General features: G+C 42.9%; 1 protein-coding gene and 2 long non-coding RNA genes across 3 annotated transcripts in view; 1 reads left to right on the forward strand and 2 right to left on the reverse strand.

Annotated features, from left to right (window-relative positions):
• dnajb6b (DnaJ heat shock protein family (Hsp40) member B6b) overlaps window positions 1-9,798 on the forward strand; it is a 99,600-nt gene that overhangs the window by 71,305 nt on the left and 18,497 nt on the right. The gene's annotated exons all lie outside the window — the stretch shown is intronic.
• Window positions 2,354-4,266, reverse strand: LOC121688896. Its single transcript, XR_006024721.1, has 3 exons — window positions 3,893-4,266; window positions 3,621-3,736; window positions 2,354-2,585 (listed from the first exon to the last, which is right to left on the reverse strand). It is a non-coding gene; the product is annotated as an uncharacterized LOC121688896 (long non-coding RNA).
• LOC121688898 lies at window positions 8,743-9,591 on the reverse strand. Its single transcript, XR_006024722.1, has 2 exons — window positions 9,016-9,591; window positions 8,743-8,859 (listed from the first exon to the last, which is right to left on the reverse strand). It is a non-coding gene; the product is annotated as an uncharacterized LOC121688898 (long non-coding RNA).

Consider the following 9,798-nt stretch of genomic DNA (forward strand, 5'->3'; position numbering starts at 1 on the left):
ACCTCTCCCCATGCAACTATATTAATGACATGGATCTGTTTAATAAATATACTGCTCAAAAAATTAAGGGAACACTTCAATCATACACTGGATCGGTACTCTGACACTGTTTGGTTCTGAGCACAAGTAAAACTTTTGTTTTGAAAGAACTGTCAGACATTCTGTGAATGTAGTTTGAGAATGGAGAAAAGGGTGGAAGGTTTCAAAAAATGTGTTTTAACAATTGTGGAAAACTGTAAGTGTTGCCTTAATTCTTTTTGAGCAGTGTATATTGATAATTTGAACTCTGAACCACTGACATCCAACCAATAATAACGCAGAGGTATATCCCTGAGAGTGCTCAGGGATTGGTGATCAGTGATAGTTGTTGGTGCATGTCACCCATGCCTACAAAAGGCCCAAGGACATCCAGCAGGCTTATTGCATTCTGTGGGGAATATGCTTAAACTCCCTAGAACAGTGGTTCTCAAACTTTTCACAATGAGTACCACCTCAGAAAACAATTGGCTCTCCAAGTCTCACCATTATGACTGACATTAAAATTCAGTAGCGTAGACCAAATAAACTATATATTACACTGTACATACTGTTTGACATCATTTTTCCCCCAAGAAAGAAAAAAATAGTTTAAAGGATTTTTTTTATTGTATATATTTTGATACAAGTGATTAATGAATCTTTAAGATTCAAAAACAACTCATGGAACATCTCTGGCCAATCAGACACAAATAAATAATTCCAAAGAATCCAATTGTAGTATAATCTTAGAACACTTGACACCAAAGCTTTATTTACTTGCTTATGCGTTGCAGATGTCTCATCAGTGCAGGACCATCTGTTTTCTTTATCTGAAGAGAAACTGAGCTAAACAAAATTTGAAGGATGAGTACAGACTCCCAAAAACCTTATCCTTGCCTGTGGCACATTTGAGTAGAAACAAAGACTCAATTTGGATTGTGTTAAAACCTTGATCTCCATTATCATGCACACATAAGCAATATGGCAGTAGAATTTTAAACTTTCAGTTTTGGCTAAACCATGAGACAAGTAGTCAGTAAAACCACTCGACAAGCAGCTTGAACAAATGATCTTGGACAACTAAATTCCAAATACACTTTTTAATATATGCATTAAATGACACATATTGGAATAGAGAGTTGGAAAATAAAAGGTTGAGTAGGGAATGGTTTTGGAGTGCTGTTGAATTGATTCCACATTCTGTGGAAGCTGTAGAATGTGCTTCTGTAGTTGGTGCAACAGTAGTTTTAGGGAGTTTTCACAGGCATTACAGGTTAGTAGTCTCCAAAGAAGGGGGGCATCCACTGTTGATTCTGTGGAGGAAGCCTGGCAGCTGTGGTAGGTGCAACAGTAGTTTTAGAGGGAGTCTCCACAGGCATTACAGGGTAGTAGCCTCCAAAAGGGGGCATCCACTGTTGATTCTGTGGAGGAAGCCCGGCAGCTGTGGTAGGTGCTTCTGTAGTTGGTACAAAAGTATATTTATAGGGAGTCGCCACAGGCATTACAGGGTAGTAGCCTCCAAAAGGGGGCATCCACTGTTGATTCTGTGGAAGAAGCCCGGCAGCTGTGGTAGGTTCTTCTGTAGTTGGTGCAACAGTAGTTTCAGAGGGAGTCTCCACAGGCATTACAGGGTAGTAGCCTCCAAAAGGGGGCATCCACTGTTGATTCTGTGGAGGAAGCCTGGCAGCTGTGGTAGGTGCTTCTGTAGTTGGTACAAAAGTATATTTATAGGGAGTCGCCACAGGCATTACAGGGTAGTAGCCTCCAAAAGGGGGCATCCACTGTTGATTCTGTGGAAGAAGCCCGGCAGCTGTGGTAGGTTCTTCTGTAGTTGGTGCAACAGTAGTTTCAGAGGGAGTCTCCACAGGCATTACAGGGTAGTAGCCTCCAAAGAAGGGGGGCATCCACTGTTGATTCTGTGGAGGAAGCCCAGCAGCTGTGGTAGGTGCTTCTGTAGTTGGTGCAACAGTAGTTTCAGAGGGAGTCTCCACAGGCATTACAGGGTAGTAGCCTCCAAAAGGGGGCATCCACTGTTGATTCTGTGGAGGAAGCCTGGCAGCTGTGGTAGGTGCTTCTGTAGTTGGTACAAAAGTATATTTATAGGGAGTCGCCACAGGCATTACAGGGTAGTAGCCTCCAAAAGGGGGCATCCACTGTTGATTCTGTGGAAGAAGCCCGGCAGCTGTGGTAGGTTCTTCTGTAGTTGGTGCAACAGTAGTTTCAGAGGGAGTCTCCACAGGCATTACAGGGTAGTAGCCTCCAAAGAAGGGGGGCATCCACTGTTGATTCTGTGGAGGAAGCCTGGCAGCTGTGGTAGGTGCTTCTGTAGTTGGTGCAACAGTAGTTTCAGAGGGAGTCTCCACAGGCATTACAGGGTAGTAGCCTCCAAAGAAGGGGGGCATCCACTGTTGATTCTGTGGAGGAAGCCCGGCAGCTGTGGTAGGTGCTACTGTAGTTGGAGCTGGAGTAGTGGATAAAACTGGAGAGACTTGGTCTGAGCTTGATGCCGGGCAGGAGAGGGTTACTGGATTGTCGTGCCACAACATCTGCAGCAAGTGGCTATTTCCCTGGAGGAAGACATAAAATAATGCAGTCATACACCTAAGTATAAGTATATATACTCTTGATCCCGTGAGGGAAATTTAGTCTCTGCATTTATCCCAAACTGTGAATTAGTGAAACACACTCAGCACAGTGAGGTGAAGCACACACACGACTCGCGGCGCAGTGAGCTGCCTGCAACAGCGGCGCTCGGGGAGCAGTGAGGGGTTAGGAGTCTTGCTCAAGGGCACTTCAGCCATGCCTACTGGTCAAGGTTCGAACTGGCAACCCTCTGGTTACCTAGCTCAACAAAACTGAAACATGTCCCACATTAATTGAAGTGCTAAATAACTGCTTGGGGTCCCTTTGCCTAACTTCAGGAACACTTCTGGTTTAAGAGCCTTACATCTACAACCAGTAAGGCCACTCCTATATGCACACATCTGTTTACAAGGGACCAAATTGTATGCAATTTTTATTATGTTCACCATTAGCTTCCACCCCTGTGGTGAGTTGATTGGACTTCACCCAGGAAAGTCTAACTGTTCAAGCTACTGAAAACGATTTATGAAATGTATGGCAACAAAAAAAGCCTGAAGGCAACAGAATACGTCGAGATCACTGTTAAGTGAGCTTGCCTTTTTAATGTGCGAGTGTGAACCTCCTTAATCTTACATTTAAGGTGTCAAGTCAGGGGTCCCTATATTTGTGATTAAGGGGTAATTAAGGACAATATGGATCTTAATTTTATTTTCAGGTGTTAATTCAAGGATTCCTTGATTAAGGAGGGGGGGGGGGGGGGTTAAGGGGAAATCAGGTAAAGGGGGAAAAGGGGTAAATTCAGTAGGCTTCTCCTTAATTGACCTAAATCTACACACATTTCTACTTAAAACCCTTCTGTAATTAAGTAGTTGTTTTTAAAGTAAAAAAAGCATTAAAGGGAGTGAAAATGAGTCGTGTTTCATAGTGATTAATGGCATCTCTATGGGCTAATGTTACTCCCATTCTGACAATTAAAAAAAAAAAAGAAAACGCGACATGACATGAACACCATAGCCTACCTGTTTTATAACATCACAACCATCAAATGGGGCGACAAACACAAGGCCCACTGCAGTCCTTTTCACAGAGTAGCCACAGTCTCCTGGTAGCTGGCTTAGTGAGAGAGGCGTGCCACCTGTTGAATAGAAAAAAAAGAAAAAAAAAATGTGTTATTGATTCCAACACCGCAAGTGAAAGGGTTGCAAGGAATCAGCTGAATTAGGCTACTAATGTCGACAGACAGATATCGTGTACACTGCAAAAAAAAGTAGTAATTCAATACTTTTCTTACCTCTGTCTAACTGGAGTGAAGAACATCCAGGGCCTTTTGCAGAGAACTCCATGAGGTCATTAGTACATAATAAATTTGGTTGCATACGATGCCAAGCCTTAAAGTCTTCAGTGGTGCTTTGTCCACCCACCAGGCCAGGATGTGGATCGTCTGCTTGAAAGTTAACGGAGCCATCGTCTGCAGTGTTTTCTCCAACAGATCGTCCCTCATATTCCAGATTTTGACCCAGTGAAATATTCCCTGTGCCGAAAGTAATTGTCCCAGTGTGAATGTTCTTGGACCTTTCCTTACGATGCAGCTCGTCTCTTTGCACTATTTCGAGGCTTATACCACATGTTTGGCCAATGTAAAGCAATAGAAGACACAAAAACAAACCAACACCCCTGTTTGGTTTAAGCCTCATTTTTATAAAAGTGGTAGCCTACAACCAGGAAGCTGGACTAACCTTGGTCTCACAACTCTTTCAGTAGTCTATAAATAGGCCTACTCAATTACCACTAATTGAAATGAGATCAGTGACCAAGCCTCTGATCAGGTTTTAATTGATGATGCAGCTGAACACTTAAATAATCAAGACCAACTATAGGGCTCTGGGCCTACTCTTTAATTTCATTAACAGCTGAACAGATACAGCTGGCCCATTGGTTTTAGGAAGGCTACATCAATTAGGCTAAGTGGACAAGCTGTCTCAGTAAACTTTTTGTCAAGAAGCATAGGCTTAAATTGTATATGTTTTGATCAGACGTTCAGGCTGTGTCCCTTTGTGAATGGTTATAGGCGCCTTTTCTCAATAGTCAACTGGGCTTACTTCATGCCGAGGTGTATGTGTGCTTGTTTGTGTTCGTGCGTGCGTGTGTACTTGTGTGCCAGTATGTGTGTGTGTGGGCATTTGCGTGTGTCTATGAATATCTGTGTGTGTGTGTGTGTGTGTGTGTGTGTGTGTGTTTAGGCGTCTGTATGCGTGTGTGTGTGTAGGTGTAACAAGTCTGATTGTATCTAATTTATCCTGAGCAAACAGCATTTTTTTGCTGTGTGCAAAGTCGTGTCTTCATGGTGTATTTCAGAGAACACTGGAAAACCTACCAGTATATGTTTAGGCATGGCTAATTGAATATTTGATACTTTACAGTGTGGATATATTTGAAATTGTGGTGAGGCTTGCAGCTGCCTGTTTTTTTAATCAAGGGCCAAGCACACAAAGGCAGAGTGAGCTATTTTAAATATGTTGTCAGACCTCTCCCCATGCAACTATATTAATGACATGGATCTGTTTAATAAATATACTGCTCAAAAAATTAAGGGAACACTTCAATCATACACTGGATCGGTACTCTGACACTGTTTGGTTCTGAGCACAAGTAAAACTTTTGTTTTGAAAGAACTGTCAGACATTCTGTGAATGTAGTTTGAGAATGGAGAAAAGGGTGGAAGGTTTCAAAAAATGTGTTTTAACAATTGTGGAAAACTGTAAGTGTTGCCTTAATTCTTTTTGAGCAGTGTATATTGATAATTTGAACTCTGAACCACTGACATCCAACCAATAATAACGCAGAGGTATATCCCTGAGAGTGCTCAGGGATTGGTGATCAGTGATAGTTGTTGGTGCATGTCACCCATGCCTACAAAAGGCCCAAGGACATCCAGCAGGCTTATTGCATTCTGTGGGGAATATGCTTAAACTCCCTAGAACAGTGGTTCTCAAACTTTTCACAATGAGTACCACCTCAGAAAACAATTGGCTCTCCAAGTCTCACCATTATGACTGACATTAAAATTCAGTAGCGTAGACCAAATAAACTATATATTACACTGTACATACTGTTTGACATCATTTTTCCCCCAAGAAAGAAAAAAATAGTTTAAAGGATTTTTTTTATTGTATATATTTTGATACAAGTGATTAATGAATCTTTAAGATTCAAAAACAACTCATGGAACATCTCTGGCCAATCAGACACAAATAAATAATTCCAAAGAATCCAATAGTATAATCTTAGAACACTTGACACCAAAGCTTTATTTACTTGCTTATGCGTTGCAGATGTCTCATCAGTGCAGGACCATCTGTTTTCTTTATCTGAAGAGAAACTGAGCTAAACAAAATTTGAAGGATGAGTACAGACTCCCAAAAACCTTATCCTTGCCTGTGGCACATTTGAGTAGAAACAAAGACTCAATTTGGATTGTGTTAAAACCTTGATCTCCATTATCATGCACACATAAGCAATATGGCAGTAGAATTTTAAACTTTCAGTTTTGGCTAAACCATGAGACAAGTAGTCAGTAAAACCACTCGACAAGCAGCTTGAACAAATGATCTTGGACAACTAAATTCCAAATACACTTTTTAATATATGCATTAAATGACACATATTGGAATAGAGAGTTGGAAAATAAAAGGTTGAGTAGGGAATGGTTTTGGAGTGCTGTTGAATTGATTCCACATTCTGTGGAAGCTGTAGAATGTGCTTCTGTAGTTGGTGCAACAGTAGTTTTAGGGAGTTTTCACAGGCATTACAGGTTAGTAGTCTCCAAAGAAGGGGGGCATCCACTGTTGATTCTGTGGAGGAAGCCTGGCAGCTGTGGTAGGTGCAACAGTAGTTTTAGAGGGAGTCTCCACAGGCATTACAGGGTAGTAGCCTCCAAAAGGGGGCATCCACTGTTGATTCTGTGGAGGAAGCCCGGCAGCTGTGGTAGGTGCTTCTGTAGTTGGTACAAAAGTATATTTATAGGGAGTCGCCACAGGCATTACAGGGTAGTAGCCTCCAAAAGGGGGCATCCACTGTTGATTCTGTGGAAGAAGCCCGGCAGCTGTGGTAGGTTCTTCTGTAGTTGGTGCAACAGTAGTTTCAGAGGGAGTCTCCACAGGCATTACAGGGTAGTAGCCTCCAAAAGGGGGCATCCACTGTTGATTCTGTGGAGGAAGCCTGGCAGCTGTGGTAGGTGCTTCTGTAGTTGGTACAAAAGTATATTTATAGGGAGTCGCCACAGGCATTACAGGGTAGTAGCCTCCAAAAGGGGGCATCCACTGTTGATTCTGTGGAAGAAGCCCGGCAGCTGTGGTAGGTTCTTCTGTAGTTGGTGCAACAGTAGTTTCAGAGGGAGTCTCCACAGGCATTACAGGGTAGTAGCCTCCAAAGAAGGGGGGCATCCACTGTTGATTCTGTGGAGGAAGCCCAGCAGCTGTGGTAGGTGCTTCTGTAGTTGGTGCAACAGTAGTTTCAGAGGGAGTCTCCACAGGCATTACAGGGTAGTAGCCTCCAAAAGGGGGCATCCACTGTTGATTCTGTGGAGGAAGCCTGGCAGCTGTGGTAGGTGCTTCTGTAGTTGGTACAAAAGTATATTTATAGGGAGTCGCCACAGGCATTACAGGGTAGTAGCCTCCAAAAGGGGGCATCCACTGTTGATTCTGTGGAAGAAGCCCGGCAGCTGTGGTAGGTTCTTCTGTAGTTGGTGCAACAGTAGTTTCAGAGGGAGTCTCCACAGGCATTACAGGGTAGTAGCCTCCAAAGAAGGGGGGCATCCACTGTTGATTCTGTGGAGGAAGCCTGGCAGCTGTGGTAGGTGCTTCTGTAGTTGGTGCAACAGTAGTTTCAGAGGGAGTCTCCACAGGCATTACAGGGTAGTAGCCTCCAAAGAAGGGGGGCATCCACTGTTGATTCTGTGGAGGAAGCCCGGCAGCTGTGGTAGGTGCTACTGTAGTTGGAGCTGGAGTAGTGGATAAAACTGGAGAGACTTGGTCTGAGCTTGATGCCGGGCAGGAGAGGGTTACTGGATTGTCGTGCCACAACATCTGCAGCAAGTGGCTATTTCCCTGGAGGAAGACATAAAATAATGCAGTCATACACCTAAGTATAAGTATATATACTCTTGATCCCGTGAGGGAAATTTAGTCTCTGCATTTATCCCAAACTGTGAATTAGTGAAACACACTCAGCACAGTGAGGTGAAGCACACACACGACTCGCGGCGCAGTGAGCTGCCTGCAACAGCGGCGCTCGGGGAGCAGTGAGGGGTTAGGAGTCTTGCTCAAGGGCACTTCAGCCATGCCTACTGGTCAAGGTTCGAACTGGCAACCCTCTGGTTACCTAGCTCAACAAAACTGAAACATGTCCCACATTAATTGAAGTGCTAAATAACTGCTTGGGGTCCCTTTGCCTAACTTCAGGAACACTTCTGGTTTAAGAGCCTTACATCTACAACCAGTAAGGCCACTCCTATATGCACACATCTGTTTACAAGGGACCAAATTGTATGCAATTTTTATTATGTTCACCATTAGCTTCCACCCCTGTGGTGAGTTGATTGGACTTCACCCAGGAAAGTCTAACTGTTCAAGCTACTGAAAACGATTTATGAAATGTATGGCAACAAAAAAAGCCTGAAGGCAACAGAATACGTCGAGATCACTGTTAAGTGAGCTTGCCTTTTTAATGTGCGAGTGTGAACCTCCTTAATCTTACATTTAAGGTGTCAAGTCAGGGGTCCCTATATTTGTGATTAAGGGGTAATTAAGGACAATATGGATCTTAATTTTATTTTCAGGTGTTAATTCAAGGATTCCTTGATTAAGGAGGGGGGGGGGGGGGGTTAAGGGGAAATCAGGTAAAGGGGGAAAAGGGGTAAATTCAGTAGGCTTCTCCTTAATTGACCTAAATCTACACACATTTCTACTTAAAACCCTTCTGTAATTAAGTAGTTGTTTTTAAAGTAAAAAAAGCATTAAAGGGAGTGAAAATGAGTCGTGTTTCATAGTGATTAATGGCATCTCTATGGGCTAATGTTACTCCCATTCTGACAATTAAAAAAAAAAAAAAGAAAACCCGACATGACATGAACACCATAGCCTACCTGTTTTATAACATCACAACCATCAAATGGGGCGACAAACACAAGGCCCACTGCAGTCCTTTTCACAGAGTAGCCACAGTCTCCTGGTAGCTGGCTTAGTGAGAGAGGCGTGCCACCTGTTGAATAGAAAAAAAAGAAAAAAAAATGTGTTATTGATTCCAACACCGCAAGTGAAAGGGTTGCAAGGAATCAGCTGAATTAGGCTACTAATGTCGACAGACAGATATCGTGTACACTGCAAAAAAAAAGTAGTAATTCAATACTTTTCTTACCTCTGTCTAACTGGAGTGAAGAACATCCAGGGCCTTTTGCAGAGAACTCCATGAGGTCATTAGTACATAATAAATTTGGTTGCATACGATGCCAAGCCTTAAAGTCTTCAGTGGTGCTTTGTCCACCCACCAGGCCAGGATGTGGATCGTCTGCTTGAAAGTTAACGGAGCCATCGTCTGCAGTGTTTTCTCCAACAGATCGTCCCTCATATTCCAGATTTCGACCCAGTGAAATATTCCCTGTGCCGAAAGTAATTGTCCCAGTGTGAATGTTCTCGGACCTTTCCTTACGATGCAGCTCGTCTCTTTGCACTATTTCGAGGCTTATACCACATGTTTGGCCAATGTAAAGCAATACAAGACACAAAAACAAACCAACACCCCTGTTTGGTTTAAGCCTCATTTTTATAAAAGTGGTAGCCTACAACCAGGAAGCTGGACTAACCTTGGTCTCACAACTCTTTCAGTAGTCTATAAATAGGCCTACTCAATTACCACTAATTGAAATGAGATCAGTGACCAAGCCTCTGATCAGGTTTTAATTGATGATGCAGCTGAACACTTAAATAATCAAGACCAACTACCTGGGCCTACTCTAATTTCATTAACAGCTGAACAGATACAGCTGGCCCACTGGTTTTAGGAAGGCTACAGCAATTAGGCTAAGTGGACAAGCTGTCTCAGTAAACTTTTTGTCAAGGAGCATAGGCTTAAGACCCCGTTTACACGAGCATGTGTATTTTTATAAACGAAGACATTTCCCTACGTTTGAGCCTTTCATTT

The sequence above is a fragment of the Alosa sapidissima genome, chromosome 17 (assembly GCF_018492685.1).
Source record: "Alosa sapidissima isolate fAloSap1 chromosome 17, fAloSap1.pri, whole genome shotgun sequence".
Taxonomy (NCBI): Eukaryota; Metazoa; Chordata; class Actinopteri; order Clupeiformes; family Clupeidae; genus Alosa; species Alosa sapidissima.